This window comes from Liolophura sinensis, chromosome 1, assembly GCF_032854445.1.
Source record: "Liolophura sinensis isolate JHLJ2023 chromosome 1, CUHK_Ljap_v2, whole genome shotgun sequence".
Classification (NCBI taxonomy): Eukaryota; Metazoa; Mollusca; class Polyplacophora; order Chitonida; family Chitonidae; genus Liolophura; species Liolophura sinensis.
Window position 1 is genome coordinate 85509898 of NC_088295.1, and position 15874 is coordinate 85525771.

Here is a 15874-nt window from a genome sequence, read left to right on the forward strand (position 1 = left end):
TATTTACAATTTATCAACTTGAGGTACATATTAGATTTTTTTTTATGGCATGCACCTGAAAGGAAATGCATACTCTTTTCAATGGTATTTGTTTGATATTTAAATTTTCTTCTCCTTTAAACTTAGGACAAGGAAGTAACCCTTTTAAGAACAGCGTATTTTGAGGACTGCATATACATATAAATGAAAACATAATAGCCAAACAGGAAATCCTAAAGTTTGGCAACATGTGGTCTCCCTTACAACATCAGACAAAGTGTTTTGATTCTCCCCAGTGGCTTGGTAGCAATATAGAAAAGTACTTTTATGTTTCTTGTACGCAGCCAATACAACAACAGGAAGTGACGTGACTCCAATAAGAATATCAAATTGAGACCCCAAAGAGAAATGTGCACACAATCTTTGTACACTGATAGAGGCCTGACTAAACATTTGTGTACACTTTTGCCATTTGCCTTACATCGACAATCAATGCCAGATTTCACAACAAATTTACAACACATCTGAGCGACAGACTGGGCACTCTCATCCAGCTTCCACCCCCACCACCACTCTGGTCCCAGGGAAGATGAGTAACAAATGTGTTCCTTGCCTTATATAAACACATTACAACCATAGCCTGTGGGCCTATGTTCAATTAAAATGGGGAAAATTAAATGAAACACATGTCCAATCCACAAAGACATGATGCTTGTTAAATTAAGCATAATAATTATAGCAACATCCTGACTACAAGCAATATATTCTTTTTATGTAATTCTTCTTTAAAAAAGGTCACAAGTTTAGACCTCTTTTGTTGAGAAATTAATTAACCTTTTTTTTTTCACCACTACAAGATGATACAGGAGATAACGAACCAAGACATGAGGCACCTGTACAGTTATGCGCCCACACTGTTATCTGATAGCCTGATGTATATACAAGTGTGCAGATCTCTTCATATTCGGAAAATGTGAGGTGAATAAGATGAAAAACTCACCAGAAAGGGTCTATAATCCTAGGCACTCTCACAGTTGAGACCTGAAGGTTTGTTCCGCATTAAAATGTTGTTCTCAGGTCCAGACAGAACACATCAATTCTCCTGTAACAGAAATAAACCCAGAATTTAGCTGTAGTCTTTACTGTCTGACCTCAACAAAGGTTTCATGTTTTCTGTGAAAAACAGGGCTTAACTGTTAAAATAATGTAATCATTCAAGTGCCAGCAGTCATGCATGCCACAGGGTTAAGAGCCGCTACAGAAAACAGACCGATTTAAAACACACAAACCCAGGCTAAATTCCCCACGACCTTGTAAGGTTATAGAACACAAAAAATTATCCTGACTTAGCTTGCACAAAACGGTACTGCCAAAAGAAATTATCTATTACACTGTATATCATGCCATTAACCAAATCAGTTTGACTACTGTGATGAGAATTAACTGTCAAGATCTCAAAATAATACACTTAATGTATAGCCAACAACATACATGGGTATCACTTATGGTACACAAACAATGACAATTCTCTTTTACAATTTGTTTTCACTTTGAGGACTGGTACAACAACTTCTGTAAACTCCCAAGTCTTCAGGACCAGCAATTGACCAGGTAATACCCTGTATGCATAGATACCCCAATATTCGTACATCAAAGTGGTTCAGCAAATCATCTCATTCCACCACTAGGCTGTGATTTGTAACAAAGTGACAATGACATTGAAATATGGCAGAAACTTGATCAAGACAAAATGTCATGAGAGAGAAAAAAAATGAATTACAGAAGAAGAATAGCCGGCATTCCATCGGGCTGTAAAAACCTGTCTTAGGTAGCAGCTCCAGGGAGAATTTCACAGTGGAAAACATAAATGAGTAATACAGTCCTAGATTAGCTTGTCCATTATACCGCTGATGACATACAGTCCTAGATTAGCTGGTCCATTATACCGCTGGTGACATACAGTCATAGATTAGCTTGTCCATTATACCGCTGATGACATACAGTCCTAGATTAGCTTGTCCATTATACTGCTGGTGACATACAGTCATAGATTAGCTTGTCCATTATAAGGCTGGTGACATACAGTCCTAGATTAGCTTGTCCATTATACTGCTGGTGACATACAGTCCTAGATTAGCTTGTCCATTATACCGCTGATGACATACAGTCCTAGATTAGCTGGTCCATTATACCGCTGATGACATACAGTCCTAGATTAGCTTGTCCATTATACCGCTGATGACATACAGTTCTAGATTAGCTGGTCCATTATACCGCTGATGACATACAGTCCTAGATTAGCTTGTCCATTATACTGCTGGTGACATACAGTCATAGATTAGCTTGTCCATTATAAGGCTGGTGACATACAGTCCTAGATTAGCTTGTCCATTATACCGCTGATGACATACAGTCCTAGATTAGCTGGTCCATTATACCGCTGATGACATACAGTCCTAGATTAGCTTGTCCATTATACCGCTGATGACATACAGTCCTAGATTAGCTGGTCCATTATACCGCTGGTGACATACAGTCCTAGATTAGCTTGTCCATTATACTGCTGGTAACATACAGTCCTAGATTAGCTTGTCCATTATACTGCTGATGACATACAGTCCTAGATTAGCTTGTCCATTATACTGCTGGTGACATACAGTCCTAGATTAGCTTGTCCATTATACCGCTGATGACATACAGTCCTAGATTAGCTTGTCCATTATACCGCTGATGACATACAGTCCTAGATTAGCTTGTCCATTATACCGCTGATGACATACAGTCCTAGATTAGCTTGTCCATTATACCGCTGATGACATACAGTCCTAGATTAGCTTGTCCATTATACTGCTGGTGACATACAGTCATAGATTAGCTGGTCCATTATACTGCTGGTGACAAAGTCCTAGACTAGCTTGTCCATTATACTGCTGGTGACATACAGTCCTAGATTAGCTTGACCAGTATACTGTTGGTGACATACAGTCCTAGATTAGCTTGTCCATTATACTGCTGGCAACATACAGTCCTAGATTAGCTTGACCAGTATACTGCTGGTGACATACAGTCCTAGATTAGCGTGTCCATTATATTGCTGGTGACATACAGTCCTAGATTAGCTTGTCCATTATAAGGCTGTTGACTTACAGTCCTACATTAGCGTGTCCATTATACTGCTGGTGACATATAGTCCTAGATTAGCTTGTCCATTATACTGCTGGTGACATACAGTCCTAGATTAGCGTGTCCATTATACTGCTGGTGACATACAGTCCTAGATTAGCTTGTCCATTATACTGCTGGTGACATACAGTCCTAGATTAGCTTGACCAGTATACTGTTGGTGACATAAAGTCCTAGATTAGCTTGTCCATTATACTGCTGGTAACATACAGTCCTAGATTAGCTTGACCAGTATATTGCTGGTGACATACAGTCCTAGATTAGCGTGTCCATTATATTGCTGGTGACATACAGTCCTAGATTAGCTTGTCCATTATAAGGCTGGTGACATACAGTCCTAGATTAGTTTGTCCATTATACTGCTGGTGACATACTGTCCTAGATTAGCTTGTCCATTATACTGCTGGTAACATACAGTCCTAGATTAGCGTGTCCATTATACTGCTGGTGACATACAGTCCTAGATTAGCTTGTCCATTATACTGCTGGTGACATACAGTCCTAGATTAGCTTGTCCATTATACTGCTGGTGACATACAGTCCTAGATTAGCGTGTCCATTATACTGCTGGTAACATACAGTCCTAGATTAGCTTGTCCATTATACTGCTGGTGACATACAGTCCTAGATTAGCTTGTCCATTATACTGCTGGTGACATATAGTCCTAGATTAGCTGGTCCATTATACTGCTGGTGACATACAGTCCTAGATTAGCTGGTCCATAATACTGCTGGTGACATATAGTCCTAGATTAGCTGGTCCATTATACTGCTGGTGACATACAGTCCTAGATTAGCTGGTCCATAATACTGCTGGTGACATATAGTCCTAGATTAGCTTGTCCATTATACTGCTGGTGACATACAGTCCTAGATTAGCTTGTCCATTATACTGCTGGTGACATATAGTCCTAGATTAGCTGGTCCATTATACTGCTGGTGACATACAGTCCTAGATTAGCTGGTCCATAATACTGCTGGTGACATATAGTCCTAGATTAGCTGGTCCATTATACTGCTGGTGACATACAGTCCTAGATTAGCTGGTCCATTATACTGCTGGTGACATACAGTCCTAGATTAGCTGGTCCATAATACTGCTGGTGACATATAGTCCTAGATTAGCTGGTCCATTATACTGCTGGTGACATACAGTCCTAGATTAGCTGGTCCATAATACTGCTGGTGACATATAGTCCTAGATTAGCTGGTCCATTATATTGCTGGTGACATACAGTCCTAGATTAGCTGGTCCATTATACTGCTGGTGACATACTGTCCTAGATTAGCTGGTCCATAATACTGCTGGTGACATATAGTCCTAGATTAGCTGGTCCATTATACTGCTGGTGACATACTGTCCTACATTAGCTGGTCCATAATACTGCTGGTGACATATAGTCCTAGATTAGCATGTCCATTATACTGCTGGTGACATACAGTCCTAGATTAGCTGGTCCATTATACTGCTGGTGACATACAGTCCTAGATTAGCTGGTCCATTATACTGCTGGTGACATACAGTCCTAGATTAGCTGGTCCATAATATTGCTGGTGACATATAGTCCTAGATTAGCGTGTCCATTATACTGCTGGTAACATACAGTCCTAGATTAGCTTGTCCATTATACTGCTGGTGACATACAGTCCTAGATTAGCTGGTCCATTATACTGCTGGTGACATACAGTCCTAGATTAGCTGGTCCATAATACTGCTGGTGACATACAGTCCTACATTAGCTGGTCCATAATACTGCTGGTGACATATAGTCCTAGATTAGCATGTCCATTATACTGCTGGTGACATATAGTCCTAGATTAGCTGGTCCATTATACTGCTGGTGACATACAGTCCTAGATTAGCTGGTCCATAATACTGCTGGTGACATATAGTCCTAGATTAGCTGGTCCATTATATTGCTGGTGACATACAGTCCTAGATTAGCTGGTCCATTATACTGCTGGTGACATACTGTCCTAGATTAGCTGGTCCATAATACTGCTGGTGACATATAGTCCTAGATTAGCTGGTCCATTATACTGCTGGTGACATACTGTCCTACATTAGCTGGTCCATAATACTGCTGGTGACATATAGTCCTAGATTAGCATGTCCATTATACTGCTGGTGACATACAGTCCTAGATTAGCTGGTCCATTATACTGCTGGTGACATACAGTCCTAGATTAGCTGGTCCATTATACTGCTGGTGACATACAGTCCTAGATTAGCTGGTCCATTATACTGCTGGTGACATCCGTCAGAATTCATCAGACTCTTATACAGCACATGATAGGGGATGTGCACAGTAAGTTACTTCCTGGCAATAAAACCCAGGCAGTGCCAGAGAAACTTGTCTTCATCCAAGGCAAACACAAAAAAGAAATTCAAAAAACTTCTTGTTGAACCAAGGGACTAGTTGTGCAGAAGCCCAGTTAGAAGAGGTAGATCCTAATGTTGCACACCAATAAATGTAAACCAACTTCACTGTGATTATAAACATAATGTATGTCAAAATGGAATTTACATGTTTTATATTTATGAAATATAAAACATTATATTTATGAAATTTAAAGTATATGTAGAATCAATAAAAAAAAGACTTTCATAGGGGAATAAAAAACATATCAGTCCAAATAAAATTCTATCATCACATGTGGCTGATGGGGAGGCAGCAATATGGCACTAACATGCACAGTGCAGGAAAATGTACACAACACCTGGTCACAATGACATGGAGATTTTTTCCTTTAGCTATCATCATCTGAACAGATTTCAGAGATAGAAAAATAGTTGCCTGAACAAGTATGACATGGAAAATAAAACAAATGATGATGAAATACAACAATGACCTGTGGGTCTTGTTCACATGCTGTACAACCACATTACAACAGTAAAAAATTTCTCTCACTTTCATGTTTCCTGCATGGTGTCATGTACTGTTCACATCAATCAAAAGTCTCTACAGTTAGGTGAACAGACTACTGTCAATCATCACCAGGTGCTTTAACTACTGTGAAATTTGCTTAAAAAATGTTAGTGAGTGTAATAAACAACACCGGTTGAGTCATGCAGTAGACATAGCAATAAAGGCTTACAGGTAAGTTTTCTCTTATTTTATGTTTCTCTTAGATTATAAAGAGTTAGATTACCACGTTAACAAAGGCCTCTATTGTAGAATTGCTGACATTTTTTACTTCAGAGCCAGTCAGTGTAGAATGTGAAGCATTAACTAACATTTTTGTGTCCCTAATTGAAGTGGCACTCAATTGGCTAAATTAAGTACAGACACCACTATACATGTAATAGAAATAAACAGGTAGTATCATATCAGCAGCTAAATGTGTGAGAAAAGGAGATATGATTTTTTTTTCAATAAATTAGACCATTTAGCAATTGACAAATGATGACAGAAATGACAATTAATTAATGTTTATATATGCTTATCACACATCAAATCAAAAAGCCAGAGATACCATACTTGTCCAGTAAGTGCTACAGGTTGGTACAGTTTTATGTAGGTACAAGAAAAATGTGACCACTGCACTGCAAGAAAGCTACGTGCAATGTACCATAAGTCAATAAAATTGTCATGATTTTAATGATGAACTCATCAACCATAAATTCACCATATTCAGCTAATATTGTTGTTGATCAACAGCTGGAAATTTGTTTTACATGTATGATCCTGCTAAACCAGACAAATACATAAACAACCATAGCCACAGTGAAGGATGCTCAATGCATTTGTAAAGACATTCACTAATGCTAGTTACCTCCCCTTCTCTGCATCCATCAACAAGGATGCAACTGGAATGACAAATGTCTGAAGGAAATGAAAAATGGCATTAACCTTTTACTTATCTATACAAACTGATGGAAAGTATAATTGCTGTGGAAGAAGAGTTCCTCTCAATTAAAAGACCAATCAATAAAAATATATCTGTATAAAACAAGCCTTCAGGCTTGTTCAGTTCAGTGAGCAGGTATTGCAAAAATAACAGCATTGTATATAAACAAAGAACAGTCTGATTTATAAGTGTATGTAGAATGTATACAATGGAGAATTGTAGGACATGATCACCCAAAAAGTGTCTCTAGTGATGGCATGACACCTTCAGCAAGATGACATATTGTCTGTCTTCCTATACCTAATAAAAAACAATGCTTCAAGGACTTCAGCAAGACGTGTGATCGACGGAAAAACAACACAAATTACATTATTTTGGTCTTTTTCGAGGATTGGGAAAAGCAGTTAACACTATGTGAAGGAACTCTGCATTACTGTAGTGAGGATTTCAACAAGGAACAGGTTCTGTGAATCATCTACCGCAGTTTTTATCACAGATTTTTACTGGTAATGTCAGTGAGGATATTTACCACTCCCTACAGGCATAGATTTGTTGATATAAAGGATGAAATAACCACAGTGCACACCAATGAATGCTTTAATGGTAATGTCTATTTTCACTACAATAATTATTAACCTGCCACCTCAGTGTGATAAATATTAAATGACCATGTGGATAGAGCAGTTAATTTTCACTAATTCTGACATTAACACGGGGGTTTAAAAGCTTTACAGGACCTGAAAGTAAATGTGGCTATTATTGTAGGCTCTGGGTAGATCAAAAAGCCTAGCTGACCCCCTGACTATGATATATAGTCCTGCAGGTAGTGCCAAGTGACCTAGATTAGGCCAGGGAGACAAGAAGCTGATCTATCTCTGGCCATCTGCATATAGATGCAGTTTGTGCGGAGGCCAATTTAGCTCAAACTGCTCACAAATTCATTAAAGCAGTTCCAGAACTGCTGTCCTTCCAGTAGGGGGGAGAAAATAACTATACTTAGGCTGGGTGAGAAATGGCATTGATTTATCCAAGATATCCATGGAAAGCATGCGCACCTCCTTTGTCACTGAAATTAGTGTAGCACCAATATATACCAGCAGTGTTGCTATGGCGACAAGCCATGCATGGAAATGTGATGGAGGCATTGTGTGTTGACAGCAGCGTTTATAACCCCTGTATGCTGGCTGCCTCTGATGACAGATCTATGATTACCAGGTACAAAACAGTAGGTCTTGGATGAGAGCTCAAGGTAACCTCACCCTGCCCGCGGGAACAAAGCCATGCCCGTGGAGTCTTAATAAGGAGTACCTGTCACCATCACAATGTCTTTTGCCAGGTAACATGAATACTCCCCAGGCTTCTGAACCATTTCAAGCCTGCGGCGGCGCTATCCCAATGCAATTTGCTGTGAACAGTCGTACAGCCTGAACTACTGGACTTCATGGATAAGACCAGTCCAACCTCAGTCTCTACAACCAGTAACTCACCGTCTATATCAGATCAGCCAATCTCATTAATATTTCAACCCAATGAATTTGTCCAGTTCAGCCTTAATACCCATTGCTCACTGAATTGTTTCTTAACAGCTGGTTAATCACTACATACGTGTGAAAAGTATTGATTACCCTTCTGACAGTGTATGTACTAACCATTCAGCACAACCGTTGCACAAAAAAAAATAAAAAACAGAAAAAAATTATGCTACATCCATTCTTTTAATCCAATATTTACAATTGCTTCAGCAATTATTAACTCTTCATTTATTCTTATTCTACTCATGAGCATTCCATAATACACATATTCCAGCAAAGTTCCCACAACCGCTGAATAAAACTCATCCCATAAGCGAGTTAGGTCAGATTACTGCAAATTCATAGTTTCAAATATAGTAGCTTGCACTAGAGATACTTAAAGCTGTGGAAAATTCAAAGTAAAATAGACAATGATGGGTGTATCCAAGACATGTATTAATTCTTATATCCAGATGCTAGCTAGCATCCACATGGGCTGTTGATAAGAACAAACGCCTATACATATACATGGGACAGACTTAGATGGGTCTGGACATCAGAGTTTGAGAATCACCTTGTACAGATGTGAGCTGGTTAAACATCAAAGGTGAGACGAGGGACTGAAGAAAACCATCTGTCGGGAGCACCTGGTCATTGCTAGGTAATACAGTAGAGATTAACATCATAATCCCGGCTAAATCTGTACGCCATCTTAGATCAGAAGATCAAACACGAGTAGTATCCTCACCTTACAATACCTGCATGGCAGAGCTATATAATACCCTGCGGTCATTGATTCATTATAGATAAATATAAAGGGTAAGGCAAACTGGGAAGGGCGCTGAGGTTAAGCCCTCCCACAGATGGGGGTCTTCTCTCAGGGGGTGCCACATAAGACTCAGACACACACCTGGTAATTTTCATTTAGAACATCTAAAGACCTCTTACAACCTAGCCATGGTAATTCTTCAGTCAACAACCTTATAATCCTATTCTTCTGACCAACTTCAGTTAGCACACTGGGTTAGTTTGTCCTATAATAGTCGTGTTCAAACTCTACACTCGTGGGGCTGTGCTCTGAGAGCAGACATTGAATAAGTATCATATCAGCCATCAGAAAACAGCCTCCAGGGCAGATCTGACGGTTGCTATTGTGGAACGGTGGTTGTGTCCACAGACATCCCACTTTTGTTTGTGGCACGTTCGCATGTACATGTATGTAGCCACTGTTGCTGTCACGGATGTTCTGCACAAGGAAGGCTACTTGAACACAAATTATTAAAGGTGGAAGCTGACAAGTATAGAGGCTTGTGTACATCTCACCTCCAGACAACCCTCTGAGACTCAAGCCAGACACGCAGCAGAAAGCATACACAACAACCCCCACATCTGGATTCCTGTGTCAAAGCTTGATATTGTGTTCACTGAACAAATTGTAGGAGATCTTTTTTACAATTAAATTTACCATGATAGGTAATGTTTTATAGACATGGATGTTTCAGGGGAACTACATGTATAGACAACTGGCTTAACTTATCAGGATCTTGTATTAATTGGCCAAAAAGATAACACAAACAGAAACAGTGAATACATGACAGTCAGCTGCAAGTACTTGTACATTATTATAACCAGTCATTCTTTCATTTCTGGACTATATAAAGTTTAAAAATCTAGCTGTTGTATGCGTGTTAATTCACCAATAAGCTTAGCATAATACATAGACACTTCGAAAAAACTGAGAAGTCCCATCAAATGAACTCGCATTAGGCTGCTGTCCCGACATTTGTTCAGAAATTTGAGGTCGAAGCCTTCGTGAAACATCTGTAACTTTGCTTTGAAGGAAGCTTTGACCAGAAGCGTGTTGATCCACCAATAAGCTTAGTATAATGCAAAAGCATAGATGCTCCAGAGTATCACACGGTATCTTTAGAGAAAAGTTACAGACGTCTCATGAAGACTGACTGCGACCTCAAATTTCTTAAATGTCGGGACCACAGCCTAACGACAAAGTTCATTCGATGCGACTTCTCATTATTTTCGGAGTATCTTTGCTTTTGCATTAGCTGTTATATGTTCTGTTATTTATTATATCACTACTCTAGAAAATCTGACAAGAAATTAGACATTCAAACTATGAAAGCACATCAGTATATGTTTGTCAAAGGCCTCATGATAAAGGGACATGCGTTTACCCTCCAATCCTGACATCAACTAGGCCAATCTAAGCATGTCAATTGCATAATTACTCCTCAGATCCAATTTCTCTAGAAGGAGCCAAAACACACATCCAGTTCAGTTGTATCAGCAATGGCAAATGCCTTCATTGTCCCTCGCGGAAGTATGTGCCAAGCCTTGTTTGAACTTTGTTAAACCATTGTTTGTGCAGAATATGAGTAATCGAGACATTTATTTGAAGAATGCCATTAAATTGCACCACTGTGCTCATTGTCTCGCATCAAGTTGTTGGTAACGGGATCTCCACAGCAGGAGAGACAATGGCCGTCCAACTATCTGTCATTCAATCTAACATTCGTTTCCATGGCGTCTCGCCATCTGAACGTGCTTAACGGTAATAATGTGGCTGTCATTCTGCCCACACTCGTCTTCAATATCAGACAGCTTTTCAATGGAGGAAAACACGTCCCCAATCGGATGTTGGATGTCAGGGAATATGAACTGCAAACGTTCTCACTCTGTGTGTTTTCTCTGAGAATTACAGGTGTATCAAATGGAGTGATGAAAATCGACAAACTGTCCAGATCCAGCCTTCTCTGGAAGTAATCACTGCAAGTCGGCTAAGATGCCATCACGGTGATTTGAGGGGGAGAAGTCAGTGAGACCTTGTCATGGTTCTCCCCCACCAGAGGAGCTGTCAGTAGCACTGAGCCAACGGCTTCCTCCCTTCCTCTCCTATAACCTCTATCAGACAGTGAGAAATTGGGCCAGTGTCTGTAATTATGCCTCAGCATGCAACCTCACAGAAACAATACAACTACCGGTGCTAGCACACTGTGGCCACACAGAGCAGAGCCAACAGATCTTTCCAGGGACACAGAGTGGGTCATGGCTCCATGGTAAAGAGGCTTGGTGCATGTTCAATCCCTTTCATAGACAAGGACAATTCTATTTCCTCATTCTTAATGTTTGTGGGGCTTTGGTACCAGTAAGCAGATGACAATGCTCATGTGACTCTTTGTTTATAGTAACATTCACTGAAGATCATTTCACCGAAAAATTCTTGAGTAAGGCAAAAAAATCATCTTATTTAGTTGTTGCTTATTTAAATGCCACACTCAAGAATTTTTTAATAATATGATGGCAAGCTTGAGACAAACTAGATTGGTGGATCAGTTTTATGGGTGAGGAAAACCGGAGAGGGTCTGGAAAAGACCACAGACCTATGGCAAGTTACGCATGAAGTTTCCCATGTGTGGCATACAGATATGCACACCATACGGGTTAAAGGTCTGTAGTCTTCACGGAAAATTAGACTGCGTATACAACCACACAGGTGTAATCAACTGCCTATACAACCACACAGGTGTAATCAACTGCGTATACAACCACACAGGTGTAATCAACTGCGTATACAACCACACAGGTGTAATCAACTGCGTATACAACCACACAGGTGTAATCAACTGCATATACAACCACACAGGTGTAATCAACTGCATATACAACCACACAGGTGTAATCAACTGCTTATTCTCACCAAAGGATCCAAAACAGAGAGAGTGAGGGTGTATGGTGTTGAACAAAAATCACACAAATAAATTTATAGGAACAAACAAATTTCTCCACAACAAATTTCACAATCTGCTGCATTAAGATAGTTACTACATGTATAAGGCAGACATAAAACAGGTTTATCTTTCAAAAGTACCAAACATACACTTGCCCTTCCCAGAAGAGGTGAGAAGTTCCGGCCACAAATGACCTTACAGCCTTTGATGACAGTATTCAACGATGCATGTGACATTTTATTTCCCCTGCTACAAGTAACATATCGTCCAGGCTTTTTGTTCTAGCTACACCAGGCCACTAGTTTCATGTTCGCTGTGATATGACATAATAATAACACAGCCTTTTTCAAAAGGTTTCCAGAATATCATATCCGTTACAGATAGGGTGAACTTATGCCAATTCACATTTACTGTACACATTAAAGCTTTGGAAAATACATAAATCAGGGCTAGCTGTCACTTAAAGGTGTTTTCCTCCAATAATGTGTTCTAAAAGGACACAAAAAACCCATCCCAAAGCAGAGAAAGACAAAAACTCATGTCAAGCACAAAACACATATGAACATGGTAAATATAAACAGGTTTACTTTCCACATTTTAGGGCACCTTTGATGCATAGAAAACTAGCGTGTCGGAGGGCACGGTGAATGTCAGCAGTTTTTCCCCCCTTCTCTTTTCCTCCCCAGCTACAATACTCTGTATTGATTTAATCAAGCCTTGCTGGTGCGTACATGTGAGGATGAAAGAGCTGCCTTCACCCAGAGTTCTGTATCAAAATGGCAGAATCCTGTCCCCAACAGCACTCATTTCTTCTATTGATTCCAAACCCCATCACAAGCCCGCAAAATTAAACCACAACATGGAGCAAGGCATCTTAATCATTACTTTTGACATTATTTCGATTTTATGTCACCCTTGAATCAAATTGGGACTTCCATCGATGGAGGTTACTTTAAAAGACTTTGCAGAATGTCCCCACACAGATATCAGAAACAGAGACATGAAAGGTAGCTTTCCTCTCAAATACCCAATACCTCTAAGTGACTGGTATACTCTGTATTCTACGCTATGAATTGAGCCTAATGAATTTGCCATAATGGAGAGTTTAGGCCCAGGTGGAGTGATAGAGCCCAGTTACAGGCTAGTATAGCCATACCTGGGCATCATTGCTGGGCCATTACAGCCACACGGTAGGAACATGTGCTAGTTGACAAAACTCTGCAGGTAGAACCAACATCTGACGTGTTAATGCAGACAACCACGAACACCCTTAACACTGCAGAGCTGTATCAAACTCTATTGGAAGTCGATGCATGTCCTTTTATCAGCTGAGTTTGGCACTATTGACCATCAGGCTACACTTCACATTCAACATTGAGTGTTTGCCTAGGATTCCTTAAAGAAAACCAGTCACAACAATAGAGACGGGTGAGAATTGGCAATGAGGAGGAAAAAGGCCCCTTTCGGAGGCAGCTGTCTGGCAGTTAGCAGAGGGGGGGGGGAGGGAGCCCATTGTGGGATGTGCTCATTGAGATCCTCACGTGGAGAACCTGACAGCAGTTCACACTAACACGATACAATCAATGTCCCTGTACAGTCCATACCCACACTGGCCTCATCCACTAATGAGAAGACATATTAATTTAACAGATACGCTAGGCACTGCTTTATGGGAAGTCATATACGGTGATATTATCATTGCAATTTAATGCGCATTGATGTAGAATACAGAAAGCTAAGTATGCTGAAGGATGTCAAACAGACCTACCTATCACAAAATATCATCAGAATGGGTTTTCCTTGTTTAAAATTTGGGATATTTTCTAAGGCTCATTCCAAACATTAGCAATAAATGCTTGCAGAAATTTTAGTTTTCCAAAGGATTTCACAACATAGGCTGCCTTACTGACATCAACCTATATCTGATCACAATGTTACTTAAATTTGTTTTTAATGTCAATATGCCAAAAAAGACAACTTATAATAAACAATTTATGGTGAAAAAAAGCCACTTAGTCTGTACCAACAAGTTTTATGGAAAATTAACCCAGATATGTAATGCCAAAAACCCTGTTTAGCACAGTTTAAATGAATTAAAATTTGGCTCGATGTCTGACCCAAATGGAACATCAATTTTATTTAGACCAAACTACTGTAACGCAGTTAAACTGAATAATGCTAGGGCAGTTTTGTGCATTGGGTGTAAATCTAGATTACGGTTCTTTCCAGAACTTGCCTTAGGATACCAATAAATTGTGGCCACAGCAGCTTTGTACCAGTGGGCCATGATCATCCCCATTACTTACACCTTCATGATTCCATCCTTATTGTCAGGAATCAAGGACAAAATAGTACAGAAAGTTTCACCAGAGCAAGGAAGTGTGATAAGACAGACCCAACTCTAATTAGGTGTGTGTGTACAGACGGGAGCTGTCTGGGCACATAGACTTATGCTGGAGGCTAGACGTAGCAGGGTATTGTGTCTAGTGTGGGTAGACCTGGCCAGACATATGCTGCCAAGGTCTACCTATGTTTCTGGCTAATAAGTCATTACTGCTCCAGACTGGTGAGGAGAAGGAGGCTTTTTAGTCCTCACAGCTACATGTCCAATTTTCTGTGAGGATTCCAAGTCAGGCATCATGGCCGACAACTCTGAGAACTCATAATTAAGACCAAGAGCTTGGCTTGTAGGCCGAGTTGTTTTTCACACAGACAAGAGGCAAATATTTACCTTCACCTATAAATACACCAACACAGATATCTTGTCACAGTGTACAAAAGCTTAAGTGCAATAATTGCGACACTCATCATGTTAGTATCAAAATATATAGACTTGGGTGACAAAGACACATATGCAAGAAGAGATAACAAAACCCCAACACTGGACCTATAAAAACAAGATATTGAATATGTTAAATATATGGTAAAACGGTCTCCCAATTTGTATGTTCATTGTGGAAACCAAATGCAAATTAAATGAATAAATACAACCAATTTACAACCTTGAATACAAAATGACAAAAGCAACAGTGATTTCCATTATGCCATGCACAAGCATAATATTATTCTACACATGGGAATTTTAATGATTTATTGCCACAGCAAATGTTAATAGCACTGTCCCGTCAACATTCTCGGGCTCATGTCATTGTAAGCGGTATGTGAGCATTTACCTGTGACAGGCCTGGGAGAAGTCACGGATATAGACAACACTTTACATCAGCATCTGCTGTGACGGTGACTAATCAGGTCAAGTCATTCCACTTGAGAGGAATTATTCCTACATTGATGGCTAAGCTGTTTCTCTTGCTTGTCCCAAGGGAGCGCTTGCCAGAAACCAAGATGGTGGTTTGCTCATTCGACCACAATCCTTGGCTGGATCTAATCAAGCCTGTGATTCTCTGTGACAAACCCTGCATGTGAGGAATCTCTTAGACATGGAAATTAGCTTGTTGACTCACTCCACTGCAATAAATTACGCCTGAAAACCACTCGATTAATATTCTAAATATGACAGTGTAGTAACACAGGGCTATGTCAACTGAGCTGGTGGCAGCACGCATACGGCCATGTTGACTAGGACGGGAGTGTGCCCTGTCCACA

General features: G+C 39.9%; 1 protein-coding gene across 2 annotated transcripts in view; it reads right to left on the minus strand.

Moving 5' to 3' along the window:
• The window catches only part of LOC135461920 (roundabout homolog 1-like), a 224465-nt gene that overhangs the window by 84433 nt on the left and 124158 nt on the right, over positions 1-15874 (minus strand). For both annotated transcript variants that reach the window (XM_064739205.1, XM_064739206.1), the window contains exon 7: positions 980-1081. The gene's annotated coding sequence lies outside the window, so the exon portion shown is untranslated. The remainder of the gene's footprint in view (positions 1-979; positions 1082-15874) is intronic.